Raw genomic sequence first — 9863 nt, forward strand, 5'->3', positions numbered from 1 at the left:
AACACTACTGAATTAACTCTAAAGCCTGCAATGTATTGTTGATTTGTGGTATTGGTGTAACCTATAAACGCAGTTTGAGGTAGGCTGGTATGCCGTCGTAGCTTTGTGTGTGTGTTTTCTCAGAGTAAACCAGTCCAGCGCCACATAGTACAGCAGGTTCATGTGGTCTACTTCAAGCTATTACTTTTTTTTATAATAACACACACACACATCCACACATCTACACCCTGCACTGCAGCTAAACTCTACTGCGACAGCGGAGGGAGAGGCTAGAGCTTAGTTGGGTTTCTACAAACCTTGTGTGAAAACAGTTAACGCATTCATATGAGTGGTGAGTTGATGGAATGAAAAACAGTTGTCCTTCATTTCCGTCACTCGCTCCTTCCCTTGCCATGACGTTTCAGTACCAGTACCATGACAGTCGACCTGAATGCTTGGTGTGATACTACAGAGCCACCATGAGTAACGTGTTCAACTCCTCTACAGGATATAATCTGGAGGTGTAACTCTCATTAAACTCTATCTCTCTGCTTCTCAGGGTGAATTATCTCTAAGACACCCTGCCTAGTATTAAGTAGTATTAACTCTTAATTCCTCTCCCTGCATTCTCCTCCGCTATACGCCTTCAATCTTACCAGAATCTGTGTGTGTGTGTGCGTGTGTGTGTGTGCGTGTGCGTGTGCATGTGTGTGTGTGTGTGTGTGTGAGTGTGTGTGCGTGTGTGTCTCTACCAAGGACACCAGAGGGGATTCTCTGTAAAATCTGTTTTTTTCTAGAAAACAAAGAGGGATTAGCTTCGGCCTGGAGGGAGAGCTGTCAGAAACACACTGCTCAGCATGGAGCCTGTCACACACACATGCACGCGCACACACACAGCCACACGGGTGCACACACACACACATGTCCCCTATTCAAACATTGCCTCTTTGGAGAGCTGCCGACACAGACACTTGGCAAGTGCCCGTTTGGCGGTTCTGTTTAATGCTCTCATCAAAGCTTTCTAATATGACACCAGGCCTTTTCAGAAGAAGGCTACACTCACGCACCGTCCATACACACACAGACATGCACACACACACACAAACAGTGAAAGCCTGTTTTGCATAAAACCATAAAGCCAATTCACTCCCTTCTGAATATGTTGTATGCCTTTAGTAATGAGAGCTGACATTCTAGAGAGAGAGCGAGAGAGTGAGAGAAGACCTCGATTTTACCCCGGCAGCGAAGGAAGGTTCATAACATATAAGTGATAATTTTAAAAGTTAAAGTTAACGATCAACAGTGGAGAGAAGATGGAAATATTTAACCTGTCTCAGTAGGGTGACCTTACCTCATACTGTTCAAGGTAAAAATACAGTGTTTAATATACCTGGACATATTCAATTAAATAAAAACATTCCTCTGTTTCCATAGAAATAGCATGCAATATATACCGTAATTCAATTCAGGGGTGCAACTTTTGTTTCAGAAGTGGGGGTGACATCATTTTTTTCTGTCTGATAAAAACTCCAAATAGCTTACCCGACCGCTCGGAGACACCCGCATGGTTCTAAATTACACCGTTGCCTCGTTTTGTATCACATTCCAATGATAAAACTGTGGGGGACAAAAATGTCATTTCAGAATGTGAGGGGGATATGTCCCCAGTGAAATTTGCACCCCTAATACAATTTAGTATCTAACTGTAGAAAGCGCTTGTTTGCCAACTTTTTCTAACGACGGGTGAGTGAAATGAGTGAGGAGTCAAATGCAGAGAGCGAAATTAATGGGAAAACGCTTTAATGTCCTTCAAAACGTAACAGGTCCAAAACATGGGTGAATGCCCAAAACACTGGCGCTAAACAAACCCCAAACCTCGTTACAAACACTGGACAGCGAAAACCCAAAACAAGACACGATACATCACCAAACGTAACAACCAACATGCCCGCACAAACACCAGCGGGCAAAACTAACTTAAATAGCACCCATCCTAAAACCCCAACAAGGAACAGGTGAAAACAATTAGACAGAAATAAACGAAAAGGAAAAAGGGATCGGTGGCAGCTAGTAGACCGGCGACGACGACCGCCGAGCGCCACCCGAACAGGAAGGGGAGCCACCTTCGGTGGTATTCGTGACAGTTTTGAGTAGTTCTGTCTAAAGTCGAAAAGCCACAGAAGCACATTAGCTGGTAAGAAACATGTCAGATAGTGTGTGTTTTGGGGTCGGTTTTCGATGCGATTTTAGAAACGTATTAATTACTTGCTGAATATTTTTTTATTTTCTTTAATATCATCACTAAATTCTGCTCAAGTGAAAAGATGAGTTTTAGCTCACTTGTCACCTGCACATACACAGAGACACATACATACATGCACAAACACACACCCTCACACAACTCTCACCTGCACCTGCACATACACAGAGACACATACATACATACATACATACATACATACATACATACATACATACATACATACACACACACACACACACACACACACACACACACACACACACACACACACACACACACACACACACACACACACACACACACACACACACACACACACACACACACACACACACACACACACATACATACATACATACATACATACATACATACATGTACACACCCTCTAACACACACTACTCCCACCTGCGCCTTCAAATAAACACACAGCCAAACAGACAGCTTTCAGAATAGCTCCAGAGACTGATGTTCTACTGAATTCCTAGCTGGATTTCAATGGAGAATTATTACATGACTTTGAACCTGCAGGATCAAAAATATGCTGGAGCAAATAACCAACCAGGTTGGATGTCTTATTATGTAGCACCTGTTCACATGGGTTTATATGGACACAATTTACAGCTGAAGATAAAATAATATTAATCAGCTACTGATGCTGTTCACGTAGGAATGGGCTTACACACACACAATTCTCCTCTGGAGAAGAAAATTATATTTATGAAAAAAGAATGCACCTTTTATTTGGAGTAAAAGTTAATAAATAAATTGAGAGTAAAAATATGGACATGTAGCTACAGGTAACATATAATCTGTGCCAGAAGCATTTAGCTCTCTGGATGGATATATGAGGAAATATAATCAAATTATACTGTGTATAGTTTCCGAATTTGCTACACAATCTCACACTCAATTCGTGCAATTAAGTACAAAAATTATTTTAGCAGATTTTGTTTGTTTTTGTGCGTTTTTGTCTAGATTCATTTGTGTGAAAGACACATTTTTGTGTGAGTTAATTCATAGGAAAATAGACATTTTTGTACGACTTAATTGGTAAGAAAATACACATTTTTGTGCGACTTCATTCATAGAATATACATTTTTGGGGGGTAAACTTCGGAACAATCTTTTGAAAGTAATTAGACCAATGCATGATGGGCATTGGTGTTCTACACTGCCTTTTTTGTGTCCCATATTTATTTATATAAAAAAACAAACGTGTTAACAACTCACTATTTTTAATCAACCAGGTTGTCACGAAAAAATAATGATATTACAGTTGTAGCTTTACGTTGTTTTTCGTGGAGCCGACATTACACCATTTTTTTCATAATGCATTTTATACAAGGCTGTCGAATTTTATGAGGATTGACAGATTGGAAAAAATGATAAATAAAATAAAACATTTCAAAAATGTGGTATTGATTAAGGTATTTGATTTGGGAATGGGAATAAATTTTTTTAAATGGAAATTCTAATACACACACACGCACACAAACACTTACACACATATACACACACTCACTTTGTTTGTACTCATGTTGCACTCATGCAGACCTTTGGAACATCTACATTTTAAACAGTCTAATAAACCAATGTAATATCAACTACAGTATCGCAATAAATCCAATATTTATTTTAGACAGATATAGATATGAAGAAAATGTAGTCTATTTCAGAAGAACAGAATAGCACACTCTGAGTTGTCCATATTTTAGGTCCTGATCAGGCTATGCCAGATTGTTTTGGGCTATACAAGTTCGTTTAACAGACAAGATTTGCTTAGAATTTCGTGGCATTATTTTTCATTATTTTATAGTATGAAGAATACAATTGAATATAAGCTGAATAAAATAGTTATTTATGTAACTTTAGTTATGTAACTGTAGTTATGAAATGACTTGCCTAGTTAAATAAAGGTTAAATAAAAATGTAAAAATGTTGGGCTATATGTTTTGATACATTCTAAGGCTGCATGATGCGATTCTAATGATGATTTGAAAAAAGTTGCATGAAAGGCATGAGCTTTGCTTTGTTATTTTGCGCAGCCTGTACACACTTCATCAGCCTCTCATTCACATTTTGACAAGCACTTGATAATGCCTAGAATTTCCCGGCTGCATCCCCTTTGTGTTGCCGTAATGCCCCCTAAAAAAGATATGCCTTTTGCAGCCAGTGGGCATTGTGCCCTTGTGCTGAATATAATAATTACAATTCCCTTCTCCTTATAATCCCCTTCTCCCAGCTGCATGCTTCTCACTCACATGGCTCTCAGTCACCTGATCGTGTCTTTCTCACAGGCTACAAGTGAAGACAGACACATCGGGGATGCAACTGTGCGTGTCCTTATCCAATTCCGAGGCACATATTGAACATATTGAAAGAACTGTCCACATTTACTTTTCGTCAACCAACAAGATGAGTAGGCCTAACGAACATCAAAGCACTAGCCTTTGTCAATCTACTATCCCCCATGGTACAAAAGTGTACCTATTCTAGTCTGTTAGAAATAAATATTCCAAACAGTCTGGGACAGTTGTGGGATGCGATAGATCCCAAATTAATACAACCACTAGCATAAAAAAAAATTGTTTAAGCAATGAGCCTGACACAACTGACGATACATGGCAGTAGGCTACAAGCGCAAATGTTCCATTAGCAGGAAACACCATTCTTAAAGTGACCGCAAATGCAATTATGCATGTAATGCTTTTATTATAATGGTGCATTTTTATGGTGAAAATTATCTTCCCCAAATTTGAAACTCACACTGTGTATGTGTGCCAGTTAGGCTCTACTGTCACGTTCCTGACCTGTTTTCCCTTGTTTTGTATTTATTTAGTATGGTCAGGGCGTGAGTTGGGTGGGTTGTCTATGTGTGATTTTCTATGTTGGGATTTTGTGTTCGGCCTGGTATGATTCTCAATCAGAGGCAGCTGTCAATCGTTGTCCCTGATTGAGAATCATACTTAGGCAGCCTGGGTTTCACATGTGTTTTGTGGGTGTTTGTCTACCGTGTTAGTGTTTTCACCACACGGTACTGTTTCGGTTTTCCGCACTTCATTTATTGTTTTGTATTTCAGTGTTCAGTTTCGGTTTTAATAAATCATCATGAGCACCAACCATTCTGCATATTGGTCGGATCCTTCTCGCCTCTCCTCGTCCGATGAGGAGGACGAAATAGACAATCGTTACATCTACACCCATTGTAAAGTGCATTAATGTGTTTCATTTTAAGAAGTTATTTGGCCACTTTAGTTGGTACAAACTTTATGAAAAAATATAGGCCTATGTGCTAGGCTACATGAGGTGTGTGACTATGATTTGAAAAAATTGCAAAAAAAAGCATTCGCTGTTTCTTGCCTTCAGCTGGGCATCATTCACAAGTAATAATATGTAATTCACAAGTGATAGGGTAATATTGTCACCCATCAGACTATTTTTGATTTAATCTTGTCTTTACATATATTAAATAATATATGTGTGAAATTTGTTTTGATTCAGAATGGACCATTAACATGCACTTGTCTCGAAACAGGGGCAGCTGAAAAAAATACATGTCATCTATACTCTTAAAGAGCGAAAGCAGTACGCTTTCCCGTGGTTCATTTTCATGCCAGCCAGGTAGGCTATACTCCTTTTGTAAGTAAAACCAATGTGCTTAATATTAGGAAAGTTGAGAAATAAATATAGTAGGCCTAGCCTATAGAAAGCTGATGGGATCCTCCTCTTTTTAACCTGTCTAGGACTGTGGTGCCGCTAGCGGCACACCCCCCCCACCCCCACTGAAAAGGCAGAGCCGCGAAATTCAAAAAAAATATTTTTTAAAAATATTTAACTTTCACACATTAAAGTCCAATACAGCTAATGAAAGACACAGATCTTGTGAATCCAGCCAACATGTCCGATTTTTAAAATGTTTTACAGGGAAGACACAATATGTAAAGATGTAAATCTATTAGCTAAAAACACATTAGCATAATCCACCATCTTTTATTTGTCCACCAACACCAGTAGCTATCACCAATTCGGCTAAACTAAGATATTTATAGCCCCTAACCAAGAAAAAAACTCATCAGATGACAGTCTGATAACATATTTATGGTATAGGATAGGTTGTTAGAAAAATGTGCATATTTCAGGTAGATGGCATAGTTTACAATTGCACCCACCGTCACAAATGGACTAGAATAATTACAATGAGCAACGTGTTTACCTAACTACTAATCATCAAACATTTCGTAAAAATACACAGCATACACTAATCGAAAGACACAGATCCTGTGAATACAGACAATATTTCAGATTTTCTAAGTGTCTTACAGCGAAAACACAATAAATCGTTATATTAGCATAGCACATGTGCAAACATTACCCCAGCATTGATTCTAGCCAAAGAGAGCGATAACGTCAACATCGCCAAAATATATTATTTTTTTCACTAACCTTCAATGAATTCTTCAGATGACACCCCTGTAACATCGCATTACAACATACATATACAGTTTGTTCGAAAATGTGCATATTTAGCCACCAAAATCATGGTTAGACAATGGGAAAAGTAGCCCAGCTGGTGAGAAAATGTTGGTGCGCCATATTAGACAGTGATCTACTCGTATACATAAATACTCATAAACGTGACTAAAAAATATAGGGTGGACAGCGATTGATAGACAATTTAATTCTTAATACAATCGCGGAATTACATTTTTTAAATTATCCTTACTTTTCAATACAGTTTGCGCCAAGCGAAGCTACGTCAAAAAAGATGGCGTCCTAAGCCACTAACATTTTTCGACAGAAACACGATTTATCATAATAAATTGTTCCTACTTTGAGCTGTTCTTCCATCAGTATCTTGGGCAAAGGATCCTTTCTTGGGTCTAATCGTCTTTTGGTGGAAAGCTGTCCTCTTGCCATGTGGAAATGCCAACTGCGTTCGGGATGAACTGGAAGCGTGCCCAGAGATTCACAGCGTCTCAGAAATAAATCTCCCAAAATCGCACTAAACGGATATAAATTGCTATAAAACGCTTTAAATTAACTACCTTATGATGTTTTTAACTCCTATAACGAGTAGAAACATGACCAGAGTAATATTACTCCCTACACTAATGCTTGGAACAAGTGCGGGTCGGTGGCCGCCGCGCGCGTGACGCAGCAAGAAAAGAGTTCCTAGCTACAGGGTTTTTTTATTTATAGTGCCTGTGATTGTGCAATCGACACCATTCAAATCGTCATCACGTAAAGGCATCCAGGGGAAGACGTAAGCAGTGTCCATATACTCATAGGAATAACAGTGGCCTTAAAACTGACTCCAGAACAGAGGCCAAAATTTCTGAAATCTGACTCCATGTCAGGGAAATTGCTGTAGAATGAGTTCTGTTCCACTTAGAGACAAAATTTCAACTCCTATAGAAACTATAGACTGTTTTCTATCCAATAATAATAATAATATGCATATTGTACGATCAAGAATTTTGTAGGAAGCCGTTTCAAAAATTACACGATTACCATAAATAGTGACAACAGCACTCCCTAGCCTTAACAGGTTTTAATAGAGGCCATCACTCTGTTTTCTCAATTGCATAGCCTATAGAAATGTTGAGCGACATGAGCTCATGGGCTCTCATGAAGTGTTTGATTAGATTTTTGATTATATTTACATTAATGTCAGAGTGATTAGAGGGACAATAGAGTGCTGGTACCAGGCAGTTAGCAAGTTTGGTAGGCTACTATTGACCATCAGCAGCATCAGAGCTTGGAGAGGCCTTATTACCGTGACTAAACGGTCACATGGAATTTGACTTTCTTCCTGACTCTTGACCACCGGTGTGGCGGTAATACGGTCACCGTAACAGCCCTAGTCATGTATTCATTATCTGATTAAATGTTTGTAGTTTGCATGTTTCAGTAATGATTAACATGATTAAATAGTCGTAAATCTCTGTTTGATTTAGCTTTTGGTATATTTTGCATTGTTATACATATTCTGTTTTTCCACAGAAGAAAACAACAATTAGTCAACATAGTACTGTAAAGAAATTGACACTACCTGCTATAGAACGGAAATTGCTCTCCGTAAATAAATGGTGAGAAATGCTCAGTCTGAAGCCATTCGGCTATGGGTTTCACATCGCTATGATAATCATACAAGTTATATCTATCAGGAATCAAGGTAAGACCCAAGTGCAGTCTGTGTGAAGTATCAATGTTTATTGTAACGACAAGGGCAGGCAAACGACAGGTCAAGGCAGGCAGGGGTTGATAATCCAGAGTAGGAGCAAAGGTACAGGACGGCAGGCAGGCTCAGGGACAGGGACAGGCAGAGTTCAGTAATCCAGAGGTGGGGCAAAGGTACAGGATGACAGGCAGGGTCAGGGACAGGCAGAGTGGTCAGGCGGGCGGGTCCAAGGTCAGGACAGGCAAGAGTCAAAAACCAAGAGGACGAGAAAAAGAGGGGCTGGGAAAAGACAGGAGCTGACAGGAAAAACACTGGTACGCTTGACAAACAAGACGAACTGGCACAGACAGACAGAAAACACAGGTATGTATACCCAGAGGATAAGTGGGGAAGATGGGTGACACCTGGAGGGGGTGGAGACAAGCACAAGGACAGGTGAAACAGATCAGGGTGTGACAATATCAGCTTATAAAGGGTTTATTTACAACCTATGGGGTATAATATGTTGGGAATAAAGGTATAAGAGCATCTGAAATGAATTAAATACCCTAACCCTAAACTATTTTTGCACAAATTGAGTGTGAGATTGTGTTGGAATGTAAGACCATATAGATTAAGTACCATTTAGGACCGTCCATCATTTCTGCCTGGTTCGCACTTATAGTTGATGTCATAATAACGATTCTGTACCCTCTACGGGACCTTTAATTCATATTTTATCGAGCAGGATTTATGGAGGTCATATCCTCAATGGAAGACATAATAAGAAGATGTTGGAGGACTTTATAATGAGATTTTTATCACTAACTTTAAACCCAACTGTAACGGCTGTTGGAAGGAGAGGACCAAGGTGCAGCGTGGTACGTCTTCATGATCTTTAATATACTCAGAACACTAAGGCAAAAACAAAAGTGGAACAAAACACAACAGTTCGGTCAGGTATACACACAAAACAGAAAACAACTACTCACAAACACAGGTAGGAACAGGCTACCTAAGTATGGTTCTCAATCAGAGACAACGATAGACAGCTGCTTCTGATGAGAACCACATCCGGCCAAACACATAGAAAAGGACAACATAGAACAAAACAGAATGCCCACCCCAACTCACACCCTGACCAACCAAAAATAGAGACATAAAAAGGATCTCTAAGGTCAGGGCGTGACACCAACCTTATACGTACGTATATGATCATCTAGTAAGCATTTCTATCCAAAGCATCAACACCAAAATTGGATCCAACCAGATAGACCTTTTACAGACAATTTGTTCAGTCTTGTCACATGTAGTCATGCTCAAACCCATTGACTTAGGAACCACGCCATAGGAACCACCTAGCATGGGCATCTAGTGCCTACCGGTGTGTCAGGCCCCCAGAGTGTGGTAAATCACCAGTTTAGAAGGGACAGTAGGAAACTGGCAAAGGTTTCCAAG

At 39.6% G+C, this 9863-nt stretch overlaps 1 protein-coding gene across 2 annotated transcripts in view; it reads left to right on the forward strand.

Annotated features, from left to right (window-relative positions):
* LOC129822965 (catenin delta-2-like) overlaps positions 1-9863 on the forward strand; it is a 379787-nt gene that overhangs the window by 189761 nt on the left and 180163 nt on the right. The gene's annotated exons all lie outside the window — the stretch shown is intronic.

The sequence above is a fragment of the Salvelinus fontinalis genome, chromosome 25 (assembly GCF_029448725.1).
Source record: "Salvelinus fontinalis isolate EN_2023a chromosome 25, ASM2944872v1, whole genome shotgun sequence".
NCBI classification, from domain to species: Eukaryota; Metazoa; Chordata; class Actinopteri; order Salmoniformes; family Salmonidae; genus Salvelinus; species Salvelinus fontinalis.